At 48.4% G+C, this 18,673-nt stretch overlaps 1 protein-coding gene across 9 annotated transcripts in view; it reads right to left on the bottom strand.

Annotated features, from left to right (window-relative positions):
- The window catches only part of RBM47 (RNA binding motif protein 47), a 176,937-nt gene that overhangs the window by 37,253 nt on the left and 121,011 nt on the right, over positions 1-18,673 (bottom strand). For 8 of the 9 annotated variants that reach the window (XM_045284170.1, XM_045284169.1, XM_045284171.1 and 5 more), the window contains one exon: positions 1,690-1,811. The gene's annotated coding sequence lies outside the window, so the exon portion shown is untranslated. Of the gene's footprint in view, positions 1-1,689; positions 1,812-9,667; positions 9,734-18,673 lie in introns of those variants that run through there. The other variant, XM_045284173.1, reaches the window with a different exon arrangement.

Here is an 18,673-nt window from a genome sequence, read left to right on the forward strand (position 1 = left end):
TGTATGTGTGTGTAACATGTTTTAAAACCTCAAGAGTAAATATCTTTTATTATCAATCACCATTATCTTTCCGTAACTTGTAGATTTCCTTCAACAAGTGTGTTTTTGTTAAATGGGGGTGGGGGTGTGTGTGGAAATGACAATAAAATTTTTTTCAATCGCCGAGTGCCTGAATTCAATTAACCATAACAAACAAACAAACAAATATGAAAAGCCCTGAAACCAGCCTAGAGAAAAGGGAAGACGGGGCACATTCGTGTTACCAGCAGTTCCGCTCTGTCACACAGGATCTGTTGTCCCCACCGTTCAGAGCTATCTGAGGACCGTGGCTACGAGGGAAGGGCTGGCTGTGCGTGGTTCAAAGTGTGGCTAAGTAGCTCTTGCATTTCTCCCCCACTCTCTGCCAGAGCAAGCATGGGGGCCACCACCCACAAAATAAAATCGAGTGTAGAGAATTAAAACGGGGTCAAGATGCTTTGAGTCATACCAAAATTCACAAAACTGTCACAATTAGGAGAGTCACCTGGAAGGTACTCTTATCCTGATAGTACAGGTAAGGAGACGGAATTGAAGGAAAGTCTGAGGATTGAGAGACCAATCCCTGGGGAGGACATCATGCTCAGTAGAGCGGTGGTCGTGGTAGTTAACAATTTCATGTCAACTTACAAATACAAGGGCAGAGCCTGGCCTGTCCAGCAGGTCACAGCCTGAAGGTGCCTCCCTGTGGGCGTGGCCTCCTCATGAGGAGGGCCCTGGGAACCTCCCCTCTATCTCTCTACCTTCACCTCCTGCCGATCGGTTGATCGGCTACTCTGAGACCTCCCAGAGCCCTAGAGATGCATCGACCGCCACTGGACCCACAGACTTTGCACCCACCGGCTGGTGATACTGCTGCACTTGGCGTCACTGCTTGTGACTCTGTGAGTCCTGAGGGAGACTTATGGATTAGAATTGGACTTATGAACTTGAGTTGGACAGGGCTGGGGCATTTTTGCGATATGTAACTATTTCTTGATATCAAGCTCTTTCTTACGCACATATGAGTATCACTGGGTCTGTCTCTCTAGTCAAGCCGGCCTAGCACAGCCCTCAACAAGAGGGTGGGCACAGTGGCTGCAACACTGGGAGCAGGCATAGGAACAATTGTGCGGACGGCACCGGACCTGGCAAGCCTTTGGTTCTGGTGTGCATGGGGTCACTATGGGTTGGAATAGAAACTATGGCACTTATCAACAACAACAATAACATGAGGATCTGTTATCAGTTCTTCAATAATGTGCAAACAAAATAACACCTTGAATCCTGGTCGGACTAATACGAAGGACCTGTTTCCCAATACGCTTGAAAAAGAAGTCCAACCAAAAGGCAGTGAATTTTTTTTTCAAGGAGGGATGGGAGAGGTGGAGTGGGGAGAGGAGACAGGTGTATAAGAATACAGACAGTACTACTCCTCAATCTCTGAACCCCAAAAACACCCACCCAGGCTTGCGGTGGTGTTTTCTCCTTGAGGATCCCAAAGATATAAACCGAACAGAGGAATTAAGAGTTGATAGAATGGGTTCAAAAATGACACCCTGTATGCCCAACTATGTTACCACGTTCGCATACTCTGGGTACACACTGCTCAAGCAGCAGATGTAAGGGGGCTCAAGAGAGGGGGGCACATAGGACTGCAGGAAGTGTACTCACCCAAACTCAACAATTTGATGTCTGAGCCTTTGCAGGATGGAGAGCCCGAGAATACTGGGAAATTCAGGCAGCTCACTTGAGAGTTCTCAGTTCAATGTTGGGAGTTCCTCTTGAGGCAAATCCTAAGGGGTTAAAAATATGTTTTAATTGTTTTCTATTTCAATATAGTTTACATTGAATGTATTAGAAATCAGGGGTCTTTTTTTCTGAAAAATTAAATGACCATTTTTCTATCATGCACCCAAGAAGCCTTGTGGCACAGTAGATTACACACAGGGCTGCTAACCACGAGACCAGAAGTTCAAAATCAGTCACTCCAAGGGCGAGTTCTGACCTGTCCCCGAAGGTCGCTATGAGTCGGCATCGACTCAGTGGCAGTGAGGTGGTTCAGCACCCTAGAAGTCACGAGGTGCTGTTGGAGAAATAAGGAACCACAATATATATTTTTTTTAAACCCATTTTCTTTCATTTGCTGCATTTTCCTCTCTGACTTCAAAATGGACATGATATAGGGGTAGGCTGTTGCTGCCATACCCTCACAGAGACAAAAGGACCAGACCGTGCCCTCTGTGGAAGTGATAGGGGCATCGGCTCATGACCTGTCCTCTCTGTTTGAGGGCAGGCAAGGGTGAGTCTTCACTCGTGGATCACTGGGTCATGGATCAAACACTCTTTCCCACTGACAGGCAACAGCGTCTCAACAAGCGTGAAACCCACTGCCCGCCTTCATCATAGATGGACACAGCGATCTAAGCTATGCGACCCTGCCCGGAGAGTCCTATGAAAATGAGATTCCGGGTCAAGGAGATTCTGAAAAGTCGGGATACGACCAAGAGTGGAACAAACAGGATTTATACTCATGCTAAAGATATTTCAGATCGTGTCTTTCAGACTTTAAAATGCAGGCACAGCACAAGGCACTGATAGTTCACATCTGGGGAAGAATCTGTCAGGCTGTGAGATTGTTCTTTCCCCAAGTCCTGAGAACCCTCCTCCAGGACCTGAGGCTCGGGGAACGTTCTGTGTGTCCCAGCTTGTAACACCCAATGTGGCACAGAGGCTGCACCTCCAGGCCAGTCGCCTGCTCTATAGGATCTTTGGTAAATCAGTTCACCACTCAAAGAGCACTCTCTGGAATAGTTGGACTGGCCGTAATGTTCACCCAGTTGTTGTCTCTTTCTGCAACTCCTTCATCTTGTGTGGGCCGGGGGTTGGGGGGGCTGCTTAAGGTTGTTTCAGTACAGTTTTGAGCCAACGAGGTTAGATGGCTACCCACCCCATCAGGGTGCTGCACGGTGGCAGCTTGGGCATTGCTATGGTCCTGGAAGTTACGCTACTGGTTGACCAGCAGGGCCACCGATGGCGGGCAGGTTTCAGGGAAGCTTCTAGACTAGGACTGACTCGGAAGCAAGCCTCGATGATCGGCTTGGAAAATTAGCCCATGAAAACCTCATGGAGTATAGCAGAGTTTTCTGATTTAGTGCCAAAAGATGAGCCCTTGACACCACGGTCCCCCACATGGCACAGGGCCAGGCCACAGTTCGCACTATTGTACATCAGTTCACCATCATTTGGGCCGCAGCAAAGTCGGCTCCACCTGGCAAATGATCCCATCACAGCAAGGCACCTTCACACCTGAATACCTGGCAGCAGGGAATTCCATGGATCCCTAAGATCGCTCAACTGTGACCTAGTTTTCAGCCTGGCTGTCAGTGGTGTACTACAAAGCGCCACTCCCTCAAATAAACCATAGCTCAATAGCTTTTTAAACGATTTACCATTCAAAACTTATAATCCTCACCTAAGCCTGAAAGATGACTTCCTTAGTGCTGCATCATGGGTAACACCTAATAATCAACATCCCCGTGTTTCATATATAAACTATGAAAGTGAATGTACCGATTCCCAGAGGGCGTGTCTTGGAATTCATTGTACACGGTCTAGGCGGCAGAATGGTTCTTAGAATCTGGTAGAGCTCACTTCCTAGCTCAGGGAATCGGGGAAAAGTATGTAACTTTTCTGAGCCTCCCCCTCCCCCCATCTATAAAGTGGGGGTAAAGCTTACCTTGCAGGGATGGGATGGAGAACAGAGAAAACTATTTAGATCACCACGCGTGGCACATATGGTGAGGTAGAATGGTGAGCGTTCCCTCTCTAGAATGGTAAAAACTTCCTTCTACTTAACCAAGCATCATGTCCTTCTTCGGGGACTTGTCCCTACCAATAACCTGTCCAACATACAAGAGACTGTGTCTGACCTCGCTTGCTTCTAAAGAGCATTCTAGATGTGGCTGTAAAGAGGCTTCAAACATTGTGTGGGAAAATGCCTTCATCTCTTAAATTCTTTTTTTTTTTAATTTATCATCTTATTAGGGGCTCATACAACTCTTATCACAATCCATGCATACATCCATTGTGTAAAGCACATTTGTACATTCATTGCCAAATTAGGTTTTCCCCCACAAACTTTTTCAAGCCCTCTCGCTCTTCTTGCCGCACAGCGTCTTCGTCTGACGGCCTGTGTTACAGAAAGGCTTCCTTCGCTGCCCAGCTGCGGCGTGCTGCAGGGCGACTGAGAACGCTCTGACTTGGATCAGGTGCACCTTTGTTCTCAAAGTGCTCTCTCTCTGCTCGGCATCACTCGGAAGAAGCACAAATTTGCCGAATGCCATCTATCTTTTGATTTCTTGGCTGCTGCTTCCATGGGCTTTGATGGTGGGCCCAAATAAAATGAAGTTGACCGTTTCGAGCTCTTCTCTTTGATCACGAGGTGCATTGGTCTAGAGATGAGGGTTTGTGGTTTCCCGATGTTCCAGGATAAGCCATCCCGGAGGCTGCAGACTTGGAACTTCATCAGTAAGGGGTTCACGCCCCTCTTCACGTTCAGCGAGCAAACGAGTCTCACACGTCGCTGGAGGTTGTTGTCAATGAGCCTTCATCCAGTTCCGATGCTGCGTTCTTCTTCATAGACCCGCCTCCCAGGTTATTGTTCGGCAGATCGATTTAATATGCACGGTGAAAGGGTACAATCTTTTCTGGTTCTAAACCATGCAGTTCCCCTCTGTTCTGGTGACATGGCTAAATAAACACATGAATGGCTCTATCCCCTCACCCCCGACTTTTCCAAAGATACTCCCGTTTAATTTCAAGTTCCATGTCATGTTCGACTCTCAACTCACCTTGGCTAATCATGACTTTGTCCCCTCCGCCTTCTCCCAGAAATAGAATATTTGGAATTCTCTTTCTTAAAAACAAACCTTCTCCTGCAATAAGCCAATTGCCCACACCCAGGGATGCTGGTCAAAAATAACTAAAACTACATCCAAACCGAACTCACTGTCATCAGACCGATTTTGGCTCATAAAACCCTTTGTGCTGCTAGAGAGCGGAACTGAGCTGCCTGGGATTTCCTGGTTGTGAGTTGGTGGGCCCTTCTCTTGGCTTCCACTGGGTGACTTTGAACCCCAATCTCAGTTGAAACCAAGTGCAAACCTTTTATGCCACACACGGATGTGGCCACTCAAGGAAAATAAAACCCACTGCCATCAAGCAATTCCAACTCAGACAGGTCATACAGGAAAAAGTAGAACTGTCCCTGTGGATGTCTGAGACATTAACACTTCATGGGAGTAGAAAGCCTTATCTTTCTCCCATGGAACGGCTGGCAGATTCAAACTGCTGGCCTCGAATTTAGCAGCAAAACATGTAACGCACTACGTTGTACCAAAACACCCCTCCAAACTCACTGCTATTGGGTTGATTATAAAGCATGGCCACTCGATAGGGCAGAGTAGAGCTCCCCTGAGGGTTGCCTAGGCTGTAACCCATGGTTTAGAAAGCGTCTATGGGAGAAGAAAGCCTCATCTTTCTCCCGAGGAGAAGATGATAGTTTCAAACTGCTGACCTTGTGGTTCAAAGCCCAACATATAACAACTACACTACCAAAGCTCCCTGGGTACTGGTAAAGGAGCTTTAAACTGCCATGTGGCCCCTGAAGCAAGGGTCAGGTGACAGGGTCCTGGTGGTCACTGTCACAGCACTGTGTGACCATGTGCATACCACTCACCTCACTGAGCCTCACCTGGAAACTGAAGCTGGCACGAACACATGGTCACAGGAGAGTTGTTTTAAGGATAAGATGCTACACATAAAAGCATCCTGTTCCGCCAACCATCGATACCAACTGATAGGGACCCTAAGGGGCAGGGAGAGTTGCTCTGTGGGCTGACAGGAGACGGAGACTCCAGCTCTTTCTCATGGAGTGGCGGATGGCTTTGAACTTCGGACCTTGCAGACAGCAGCCCAACCTGTGACCCCAGTGCCCAGCACCCACTCCTTGCACACCGCACATAGAACCACTGCCATCGAGTTAAAAGAGACACAGGCTGATAACTTTGTGAGGTGGTGGTACTACTTTTTTTTATTGTTAAGTACCGAATATACTCATGTATAAGCTGAGTTTTTCAGCACATTTTTAATGCAATTTTGTGGTAAAATTAGGTGCCTCGGCTGATATTCGGGTTGGCTTATACTCGAGCATATACGGTATATACTTTTTAAGAGTGTATGGATGGCTAAAACCATGTTGTGGTTTTCAAATGTCACTTCTTTGCTTCGCAGAAATGAAATTAAGAAACTGAATGGGGAAATCTCAGTATTCTAATTTCGGGCATTGGGGCGTGCATAGGTCCTGAGCTGTTTGCTTGTTGTGGTTGCTGTTAGTTTGTTTTGTCAGGAATTGATTTTTAGCCCACTCAAAGGGATTTTTTTCTTCTTCTGGTACATCTCATAAGGCTCTTCATTAATGGGCAGAGTGAAAAGTAATCTCAGAGCCAGACAATATGGATTCACATCCTTTAATATTTTTGCTTTAACAAATCGGCTAGGCAAAAGAAAAATCGCTGGCCTCTTCAAGGCTCAGTGGGGGAAAGAGCGCTGGACTTGAAAAATGAAGATTTGTAAACACCCTTGACCATGACCTTCAAAAAGAATGATGCTCCACGAAGCCTTACTCAATCACTTTTTCGAACTTTGCCTCTGGAAATCAGCCAAGGCCAAAAGGCTAAACCAAACAGGGTACCCAGGGAAGGCCTGGCGTGGTCACTTACTATGAAGGACGGTCATATCAGCCGGCAGGTACTGACTGCTTATTATACATTAGGCACTAGGTGACCATGGTACATTCATTACCTTATTCAGTCTTTACAACAACGCTGTGATTCCACCCACTACAAAACCCCTGTGAGATAAAGCTTATGATGATACACAACAAGATACCCCTTTGATAAGGAGTCCCTGTGGCACAGGGGTTCAGTACTACTAACAAGGGTTGGCAGTTGATAGGCTGGAGTAAAAACTCAAACTCACGGCCATCGAGTCCAATCCAACTCCTATTAGCCCCAGCGAACACGCTAGAACTGAGCCTGTGCGGGTCTGAGGCTGTCCATCTTTACAGGAATGGAAAACTCCTCTCTCTCCTGCAGAGCAGCAGGTGGATTCGAGCTACTGACTGTAAGAGGAGTAGTCAGCCTGCCCTTTAGGGTTTCCAAGGCTGTAAATCTTTATGGCATCAGATTGCCACGCCTCTCACATCATTATAGGCTCCAGTGACGGAGTTGTAAGGGATTTGAACCCACGGGCCTAAACCCAGTGTCCAGACGCTTCCTCCTGCTGCACCCTGAAAGAATCCACTGCTTTCTTTCTGGACTGTAGCTCTGGGGGTAGAAAGGGCACATTTTTGCTATAATGATGTGACAGGCAGAGATGTGCTCCAACTTGAGAGTCAATACTGTACAGTCAACACTGGTTTAAAAAGCTGTGGATATGACTACCCGGGGTTTTCGGGGAGCCCCCGACTCAACTTTCCAAGGAAGTTTTCGGAGGCTGGAGGGACAAAGAGAGGGGTTCACTTTGCTGTGAGTGAAGACACTCCAGGGGCAGAGAAAACCCACTCACTGCCCTCAAGTCGCTGTGGACTCAAATGACCGAGAGGCCAAGATAGCCCTGCCCGCTGTGAGTTTATGAGACAAACTCTGACCCAGAGTAGAAAGCCCTGTCTTTCTCCCGAGGAGGGGCTGGCGGTTTGGAAGTGCTGCTCCTGCAGGAACAGCCCACCCCCTAGGCCAGCAGGGGTCCATCCTGGGCCCAGAAGCAGGTCCCTGCATGTTCCGATTCTTCCAAAGCTGACGCATTTTCGACGGTTTCCGAGAAAACCATTTCATTTTTCACCTCTAAGTCACTTATCTGTCAGCCAACAGTCCTTTCTGGCCAACTCAGAAAGCCCAGGGGCATCAGGCCAACTAGCAGTGACACTGGAGGAGGACCAGAGGAGCACTGCCCCACGGGCTTCCCGAGACTGGAACCTTTCCAGAAGCAGACTGCCGCACCTTCCTCCCTCAGGCAGGGGGGGGGGGGGGGGGGGCCTTCAACTGCTAACAGGTCACAAAATGACCTGCGTCTTAGCAGCAGAGAAAATGAACCCAAACCTGCGACCGTTCACACACCATGGGAACAGGCTTTTCAGATGACTGGTACTTTGACAGATGATTCACGGGGGTGGCTCTGAGATGGCGCTCTGTCTTTTCCAACTGACATTTGACCCTTTTTATAATATGCACCTTGTACCAGTGAAACCTAAGGCTCCGGCTAGTTACTCATTAAACATGGGTGCCAAGGGCAGACTTGTACAAATTACACTGTTAACTGCCTGTGTGCAGAAGTGGAAAAAAGCAATCACCATCGCTGTGAGGGCCTGTGCTATCTGCAGAACACACTACAGCAAATTGCAGCAATTTGAGCCTGACCCCTGAGCTGTACAGTTCAGAGAAACCTTTGAACCGAGGCTGGGAATGAAGAACCAGCATTGACGTGTGCTGAAGGAGACGCTGAGCCAGAACCCTGAACGCCACCCCTCCCCAAAATAAGAGCCAACCAGAGGCAGCAATGTCTGGCGAAGAGCTCGTGAGACGACTCCCCACAAAAGGCCACACCGAATCTAATAAAAGGAGAACATTTCAGGGTGCCAGTGTCTTATATCCGTTTGCAAAATAATAGCGAAATTTGAGATACATGAAAACGGTTGTGCACTGGATACTTTATGATGTGTCTTTGAAAACATAATCTCTGAATTAAACTCCAATTTTTAAAAATTCATTTAAAAGGAAGTAGAAAAACAGTACCACTCCCCTTTCCCATGCTCCAGAAGAAACGTACCGTGGATAAAAGGCATCTCTGGGCAAAATCCGTGGTGGGAGTCTAGATTTCATTTCTCTGGTTTCTCCGAGGTGATATTACAGCAAACGTCACCTAGGAGAATGGCTAAGCGCTCGCCTGCTAACCCCAAAGGCCGGCTGATCAAACTTCCCCAGTGGCTCGGAGAAAGGCCCGGTGACTGGCAACATTCTGGCCTAGAATACCCTGGAAGGGTTTTACGACTGTCCTAGGTCGCTGCGAGTCCCAGTGGATCCGATGGCCCACCAACAGCAAGTGTAATGTCCCCCACCCCGGATTAATTTTATAGCGTTCCACAATTGTTGGTCCTTTTCTAATAAAATCACAAGTCCTCTCTGAGGACTGGCTCTGAATGAAAGGGCTTTGGAGGACAAATCCAAACATCCGCGATAAAGTCCTGCTTCATGTGCCAGTGTAAGTCACAGCACGCTATGCCAAAAAACGAGCTGATTTTGGGGGAGGCCCCGCTTTCTCCAGAGTATGTATGGCGGACAGCTGCTAGACAAACTCATTTCCCACCAGCCCCTCCACACCCAAAATGCTCACACAGTAATTCTGATATGTTCAAAAGGCGAACTACACAGCATTTGAAATTCTTACACACCTAACTTATTGGGGGGAGGGGGAGCTCCAATAAAAAGGGAAATTTAACCTATCATTTGTTTATTCAACCTGATCCAAACATCCTAAACCCAAACAGGACCTTCTCTTCCAGGCACCCAAAAGAAACAAATAAGGTTTCCCCTACCTTGGGAGTCTTGAAATCTGGATGCAACAGGATAATAGAAACAACAGCTTTGCTTAAGCAACCTTCCTTCCTGGTCACGGGGACTGTGGGTAACTCTTGTCACACAGGGCCACACCTTCCTCATTGGTCATTGAGCTTTGGCCACTTAAATACCTCGGGAGTCATTTGCTAAGGGCACCTGGAATGAGCTCCAGGGAGAGGTAGAGAAAGAAGGTGGGGCTAGAACTGCCAGGTGCCAAACTGGGACAATGCATGGAAGGACTCCTGGGAGAAATAGGTTTGAGGAAGGGGTGGGAAGACAAGCGCTGGATCTGTCACAGGGACTGGAATATGTGAGTGTTGTTAGCATGGTGATTTCAGAGGTTCGGCTAAGATGTGGAGAGTCCATTTCAGCTGCGGGGCCAAGCCCGACAGGACTCCCCCAGAGGGAGTCTTTACAGGAGCCACCAGGGGGCCCCACTGAGGCCACTTCTGCTCAGTCCTGTACCTTAACCACTGTGCCACTGGGGCTAGTCTCACCACTGCTGAAAGAAAAGGAATCCTTTAAAAGCCGGCTCCCTTGGCCAGATGGGTGCCTAGTACCTTCTGTTGACTGACCCAGTTAAGACAAATGAGTGCGAGCTCATGGAAAGTGCTGTGAGGATCACGAACGGATACACAGTGCTTAGAAAAGTACCTTGCATATAGAACGTACTATATATATAATTAATACATGCATATAGAAAAATAAATAAACACTATGTATACAGAAAAATACCTTGCATAAAGTACTATATATAAATATAATACAGGCATGTACAAAATGCTATATATAAATACCTTACATATTAATATAATGCACCTATATAGAAAATACTATATATATAATACCTTGCATATAGAAGGTACTATATATATAATGTTGACACAGGAACTAAGCTGTCACTTTATTGGGGTTATACATTTGGAGCTAGGAATGAATTTGCTGGCCACGAGTGGAGTAAAATAGGGAAAGCTGGGATTTGGGATAATCAAAAATGTCTGCGTGGCTGGCAGTCAGTACGCTCCTTCCAGACAGGGAACCTCCTCGGTCTCTATCTAGATCTCTGGTTCTCAACCTTCCTAACGCACGACCTGTAATGCAGTTCCTCATGTGGTGGTGACCCCCCAGCCATAAAATGATTTTCGTTGCTACTGCATCACTGTCATTTTGCTACAGCGAGGAATCGGGTGACCCCTGTGAAAGGGCCGCTCGACCGCTGTTCTAGAAGTTGAGTTTTCCGTTCCGACAAGCAAGACAGCGGAGGAGAAGAGGGACTCCACACGTGTTCCCCCAGGAGATGTGGCTTCAAACCTCAAACTCCCTGCCACGTGGGTGGGGGTGGGGGGGAATCCAACTCCTGACGACCCTATAGGACAGGCTAGAACTGCCCTTGTGGGGTCCTGAGACTGTGACTCTTCATGGGAACGGAAAGCCTCATCTTTCTCCCGAGGAGCGGCTAGTGGTTTCTAACTACTGACCTTGGGATCACAGCCCACCAGGTAACCAGGGCCAAGGTTCCCCAGGGGCAGAAAACCTTCTGAGCCAGGACTCAAGGACCTTCGCAGCATATGAAGAGAGAAGTTAAAAATAAAGCAAAACAAAACAACAGCCAAAAATTCACTACCCTCAACTTGGTTCCCATAGGAACCCTACAGGACAATTTACACCTGTGGTGACGATTCCATTTGGGAAAGCTGTCTTTGCCATGTTCCAGAGAGCATTCTTGTGTAGGGTTTGTGTCTTAAACCAGTCTCTTTGGGGATATACCAAGACTCACAGTCAAGTCTGCTCCTAGAGAGAGACCTGATAGGGCTGGGCAGAGCTGCCCCTATGGATTCCCGAGACTGTCCTTTACAGGAGGAGAAAGCCCCGTCTTTCTTCAAGAAGTAGCTGGCGCTTTCAAACTGCTAACCTCGTGGTAGGCAGCCCCACCTCATAACCACTAGGCTACCAGGGGAGAGTCAAGAAACAAGCAGGAAGCGGCGATGTGGGAAGAGAAAGAGGCAAGGCCTCCCCCTGAGCAGCAGTGGGAACCTGCTTTCTGCTCAAGGCCGTGCGGATGTGCCTAACGTCACTCGAAGGCCACACCGGTCACACATCTAACTCACTCACTCACCTTTGAGTCCTGGTGGGGTCGCAGTTATGCACTGAACTGCTAACTGCAAAGTCAGCAGTTCGAAACCACCAGCTGCTCCTCGGGAGAAAGACCGGGCTTTCTACTCCCATAAAGAGTTAACAGTCTCGGACACACAAGGGGCCGGTTCTATTCTGTCCTGTTGGGTTGCTGTGGGTCGCTATTGACTCGATGGCAGTAGGCGTGGTCTTTTGGGTGTTCTGTTTGTTTGAATCGGATGGCTGGAATTGCTACTGGCGGGTGAGGCACAGGGGCGGGTGAGGCACAGGATGGTAGTCTGTATTGATGATCTGGCAGGTCTTATACATCTCGCGAAGCAGCCCGCTGGCATAGTGTTACGCATTGGGCTGTTCACTGCAAGATCAGCAGTTCAAAACCACCAGCTGATCTGAGGGAGAAAGAGGGGGCTTTCTACCTCCAAAAAGAGTGACAGTCTCAGAAACCCACAGGGACAGTTCTCCTGTCCTGTAGGATCACTATGAGTCAGAACGGATTCAATGGCAATGAGCTACAGCCTGAAGATCTGACAGTCCCCAACTCTGCGCCCTAGGGCCTCAGCCTCACCGCGATCCAGTCAATTTCAGCTCAAGGGCCTTATAGGACAGAGGTAGAACTGTCCCTGTAGGTTTCTGTAGGTTTTACGAGAAGAGCAGGATGACTCTTCTTTCTCCCTCGGAGTCGCTGGTGGTTTAGAACTGCTCACCTTGTGGTTCGTGGCCCAATGAGCAGCCCCCTACGTTACCAGGGATCCTTCTTCTAGAGCCAGCACTTTGAATTGGGACTTTTACACCCTGAACTCAGTGGGGAGGAGCCCTGGCTGCAGAGGCCAGGCACCCTCTGTGGCTAACCAAAAGGTCCGTGGTGGGGACCCACCAACATTCCATGGGAGACAAATGGGGCCGTTCACTTCTGGAAAGATTTACAGGCCTGGGGAATCCATTGAGCAATTCTACACTGTCCAGTAGCGCAGTAAGCGTAGGCAGCAATGTGCTTGGTTTTTTCGTTTGTTTGTTTGACTATGAGGAAGTAGATTTCTGTTTAACAATACCGCTTTTGTGGTATTCATTTTACAGCAGTACTGGGTAAAGAAGACATTGCCCAACTGGGCTTCAAAGCATATCAGTTCACACCAGCAAGAATGGCAAAATTAAAGACAAAACAAAACAAAAACCCAGAAAGTAACAAATGCTGGAAGGGATGTGCTGAGATTGGAACCCTCACCCATCCTGGTGGGGTTGCAGAATTGTACAGCCACCATAGAAACCCCTATGGTGCTTTCTTAAACAAATGCAAGCAGAATACCATATGACCCAGCAAACTACTAGGTACATACCCTAAAGAGAGAGCACAAAACGCGAACAGATATGTGCACGCCTACGTTTGTCACAATGGCCAACAAGATGCTGACAACAAGAATGCTCCTCTGGGGGGGAATGGCTACATAAACTCGGGCACATACATACAATGCACCACTAAAAAATGTCAAATGATGGCTATGTATGGTTTTTTTTCTTTTCTTTTTTCAATCTTTTGTTTTCTTTTTGTTTGGTCTATGTCATTGTTGGTTTGCCTACTTACGTAAGACAGGCAGGGGAAGCAAGCTGGGGAGAAAGCAACAGGGCCGATAGTCCCAGAGGGACTTGGAGGGAGTAAGGGGGAGGCGGGTGCAGTGAGCAAACAATGTCATAAAGAGGGGAACAGTTAGGGGATTAAAATCAACAAGGAGGACGTAGAGATCCTGTGGGTGTTGGAGCAACAGCAATCTAGCTGACAGGAAGTACTAAGAGGAGGGGGAATGTGATGGTGGGGCAGGAGGAAGGTAAAAGGAAACAGAGGAAGGCTCTAGGAAGCAAAGTTATGGCCAGAGGTATAAGCATAGGTGTGTACTTATGTAAATACATTAATCCATAAGAAGTATTGGCCTACGTACATATATTTATGTGGCAGTACACTAAGGTAGTGGGCAGACTTCGGGCCTCTGCTCATACCCTTCCTCAATACAGGAGGCACTGTGTTCTAACAAACTGGCATTCTGTGATGCTCACCCTCCCAGCACAATTACTGAAGACAAAATGGGTGCATAAGGAAAACATAGAACAAGAGTGGAACCATTCACTAGGGTTTAAGAGAACGTGTGATATGGGAGCAGGCAGCCTCATCTTTCTCTCAAAGAATGGCTACTGGGTTTGAACACTGGACCTTGTGGTGAACAGCCAAATGTGCTGTTAGCCCACTGTGCCACCCTGGCTCCTGGGCGCCACATGTTACCATTGAATGTAAAAGACTGACAATTAAATGTAAAAGACTGGCACAGACTGAGTGACACGCAGGTAGCAAATGCCCAGGGAGCCAGGTAGGTGCATGGTAGAGAACATGAACATGGGGGGTTACACCTGAGTCCATACAGTGGCTTGGGCTGGACAAGGTGCATTCACCAGCATCTGATATACCGAAAAATAATAAACCCACTGCTATAGAGTCATTCGGAATCACAGGGACCTCATATACGGTTTCTGAGTCAATCTCCCCCCTGTTTATGGTCTGTTGTTGTTTTTAAGTTGGGATTTAATACATCTATCATATTCTATATTTCAATCATGTCAAGTAGAATTGTGCTACTGCTATCATAATCAATTTCTAAACATTCTTTTCTACATGGACACCTTGACACCATCTCCCTGTTACCCCACCAGCACCCCTGTACCCCTCTCCCACAGAACCCCTTGTCCCTATAGGTTCATCAGTCCTGGCTTTCCTATCTGCGTACATGTTTACAAGAGCAGAAAACCTCCTCTTTCTCCCATGGAGCAGCTGGTGGGTACAAATTACTGACCTCGAGGTCAACAGACCAACGTTTACCCCACAGCGCCTCCAGACCCCCTTTTCTGATTTACTAGGATTTCAACTGCTATTCAAAATCACAGCGGCCTCATAGGGCAGGGAGAATTACCCCTGTTGGTCCTGGACTGGAAGAGAAGCCCTGTCTTTTCTCCCTTGGTGCGGCTGGAGGTGTTGAACTGCTGACCTTGCAGTCTGCAGCCCAATGTGTGAGGCACTAACTGCACTCCCAGGGCTCACATTTCCGCTTTACAGCCCTATTAAATTGCAAACCCAAGGCCATCAAAGGAGCCCTAATGGCGTTCTAGTTAGGCGCTTAGATTCTAATCCCACAATTGGTGGCTTAAACCAGTGGGGGGATTGAAATAATTTAACCAGTCTGTTTCCCTAATGACCGCTTTAAGTGTCAAAACATGAGATGCCAAAAGATAATTTATGATTTCATAGCTGATAAATAAGAACAATAAGAGGTGTAGAAAACTAAATTGTTACGAGTTTTAAAATCTTAATGAGGAAATATTAAATAATACCTGCCCAGCCAACCACTTAAGAGAGAGCCCTGATTACATGCGCCATTATAACAACTGGCTCACCTAACTCATCGGTTCTGCTGAACTGGAGCAAACCGACTGAATCCCACCACTGGTTAAAACTAATCCCGGGATCTGAGGGAGAAAGACCCAGTGATCTGTTCCCCCCAACCCACCTCTCAAATAAATAAATAATAGGTAGATAAATGGCTGCAGCCCAGGCTAAAACCCTCGGGGCAGCTGGGCTCGGCGCTGCCTCCATGAGGCAAAACCAACAGGATGGTGCCAAGCAACAGCAAGGCTGGCAATCAAACTGCCACAGCTTTTAAAAACGCACCTGTCTGCTTACTCGTTAAAGGGGTAAAAATCCGTCCCAAAGAATGACTTGTTTCCATCACTGGGAATTATGGCTCCCGAAATTAACCATTAACCTTGACCAAACGGGACATTGAATCCTGCCAGGGACGCGGCGAGCGGCAAGTGACCGAGTCCACGGTGCTGTGTCTAAACCTCTGTCTGTCTCACAGTCCTTATTTGTCTTACAGTGTGTTCTTGTTCAAGAAGATGCGTGTCTGAAAGGGCACTTCATTCCCGAGGACATGAAAGTAGATTATAAAACTTAGAAAAGAATATGGGCGGACATGTGGAGAACAAGCAAAAGAAAAATGAACAGATTAAATCCGAAACGTGAATAAGTCTTGGAAGCATCAATCGCCAGGTTCATTAGTTTGAGGCAGGTGCTAAATGAATAAGGGCGCGCTGGCGATGTAGTGGTTACTCACTGGCCTGTGACCCAACAGGTCAGCAGTTTAAAACCACCAGTCGCTCAGAGTGAGAATGACAGGGCTTTCTACTCCCCCAAATAATCAGTCTCGGAAATGCACAGGGGCAGTTCTACCCTGTCCTACAGGGTGGACATGCGTTGGCAGTGACTCGATGGCTGCGAGAAGGGAGGAGTGTATGCTTCAAGGAAAAGGACAATAGGAAATCCTCACGAGGCAAATAGTTGAGACACTAGGACCTCATTTTCGATGCATACATGGCAACTCTGCAAAGCAGTGCATTTTTGATCATTTGGATCATTCATTCATTCAACAACTGGCTGCCTTCTGGCCCCTGGAGACAGTGGTAGCTAAGACAAGTGGGGGGGGGGGGGGGGAAACTTTTTGGGGGGGGGGGGGGGGGGGGGGAATACCATTTGGGGAGAGGAGGGACTGGGGATACAGACTAGGAAGAAAAATAAAGCAATCAGGTGAGGGACAGTGGTCCCTGGTGGTACAGAGGGTAAACACTTCGCTACTCGGTGAACTGCAAGCAGCTTGATTCCACCCCCAAATGCCTAGGGATAAAGGCCCGGTGATTCACAAGCCCTGAAAGCCCTGTGGGGTGCACGCAGCTCTACACTGACACACACGGGCCCTCCTTGAGCCAGAATCCATTTGATGGACTCTCGGGGACTGTGTGGGGTGGGGTGGCCAAGCCAGAGACTCGATGAATTGAAGGAGCAAGCAGTTTGAAGATCCGTAGGGAGCACTGCACATGGAAAGCCCGTGTGGAGGTGCCGGCTCGGAGTGTCTGAAGAAAAAGCAGGAGTCTTGTCAGGGGCTGGACATGAATGAAATGAAGGTGGCGCAAGGCAGCAGGGATCAGGTAAGAGAGGGTCTCATTTATATGGCCAGGCAAGGATGGATAGTCCTACCTATTGAGAAATGATCTGATTTGATAGTCTTTTCTTATGAAAGTTTACTCTTGACACTAACGTAAAGATCGGCAGTTCGAACCTACTCAGCAGTGCTGGGAGAGACCCAGCGATCGGCTGAGAAAGCCCGATGGAGCTCCTCACCTCTCACTCTGCGGTCACCCCCAGGGGGAGTCCACTCAACCACAGCGGCCTTTGGTTTGTTTGTTTGTTTTTGAGAGCTGGGCGTTGCTGGAACGCACAAAGAACAAGCCACAGACACGGACGAGAGAGAGCAGGGACCGGGCGGTGGCCTGCAGTGGCGCGGTACTGCTGGGATGGCTAAGGGAAACGGTGGCTTTGTCCAGCACTTGGGGAAATGGTGACGCCTAGTACCCGGTCAGTAACACGGAAGCAAGGAGGTCACTCTGAGAACTAAGGCACGCCTGACCCAAGCCATGGTATTCCAGTGGCCTCCTCTGCGTGTGACCGATGGACAGTGGGAAGGGAAGGCCGCAGAAGGGTCGATGCTTTTGCACGGTGGCGCTCACGGAGAATATTGAAAACACCACAGGTGGCCCAAGAGCAAGCAAAGCTGTCTTGGACGAAGTACAGCCAGGATGCTCCTTAGAGGCAAGGATGGCCAGACTTCATATATTGGACACACATACTCTGGACATGTTATCAGCAAAGACCAGTCCCCAAAAGGGACATTGTGTCTGGTAACGTCGAGGGGCAGAGAAAAAGAGGAAGGTCCCGAGCGATGGATGGACATGGTGGCTGCAACAGTGGGCTCGGACATAAGGACGACTGAGGACGGCACGGGACCGGGCAGTGTTTCATGGTGTTGTGTACAGGACTGCTGAGAGCTGGAACCGAGTCCATGGCATCCAACCACAATCGCATAAACGAACCCTGTTTCTGACAGCACCGCAGTCGGCAGCGTCAAAGCACAAATACATGATGTGAGGGCCGTCAGCACCGGGCCGCATACTGGGGTGTTGTTAAGTCAAATGTTAAACTGGCTTCTGTTAACATGGCAACATGGACCCAGCAGAACAACAACCAACCATTTCTACAAGTACAACCCAGGGACAATGACCACAGCCGGAATGGAATGGTTCTTAAAGTCGTGGTTCCAGCCAAGCAGCGTCTTCGCTCCTGATCTTCACTGCCTGGGCGCTCCATGCTCTGTTTCCGGGGGTCTCTGGTGCTTCTCAGGTGCCTTCATTTCACACAGGAGCCCCAGGGGCATCGTGAATTGCCACTGGGCGCTAACCCCAAGACCGGTAGTTCAAATCCACCAGCCACTCTCCACAGAGAACGAAGCCGCTTTCTGCTCCCAGAAAGAGCTACAGCTTCTGAAAACCAGAAGGACAGTTCTGCCCGGTCCTGTCGGGTCGCTATGAGTCAGAATCGACTCTACACCGGTGCGTCTGCGGTTACATTTGCTTCTACATTGCTTCTACTTATCCTACGGGAAACCGACTTCAGAACCAAGAAGCAACGCCACAAATACACAAAATATAGTCACAGCGACGGAGCTACGTTTGTTAAAAACCCGAGACATAAATTTGAGACAGACACGGGGCGATACAGCAGAACCACACTCAGAAGACGCTGCCAGGCCTGAGCGGAACTCTCGGCCACGCTCACTCACTGCCCACGAGTCAGTTGTGGCGTGAGAGGGCCTGTCGCGTGCCAACTCCCTGGGTGTCTATTTGTCATTTGGGCAGTTTCAAGAGCCACATGCAGCCACACCAGTAAAAGAGGAAAATCCTAGTTTTATCAGAGCGGCTTCAGA

This window comes from Echinops telfairi, unplaced genomic scaffold (genome assembly GCF_000313985.2).
Source record: "Echinops telfairi isolate 266 unplaced genomic scaffold, ASM31398v2 ScPeMD7_7468;HRSCAF=8506_0, whole genome shotgun sequence".
NCBI lineage: Eukaryota > Metazoa > Chordata > Mammalia > Afrosoricida > Tenrecidae > Echinops > Echinops telfairi.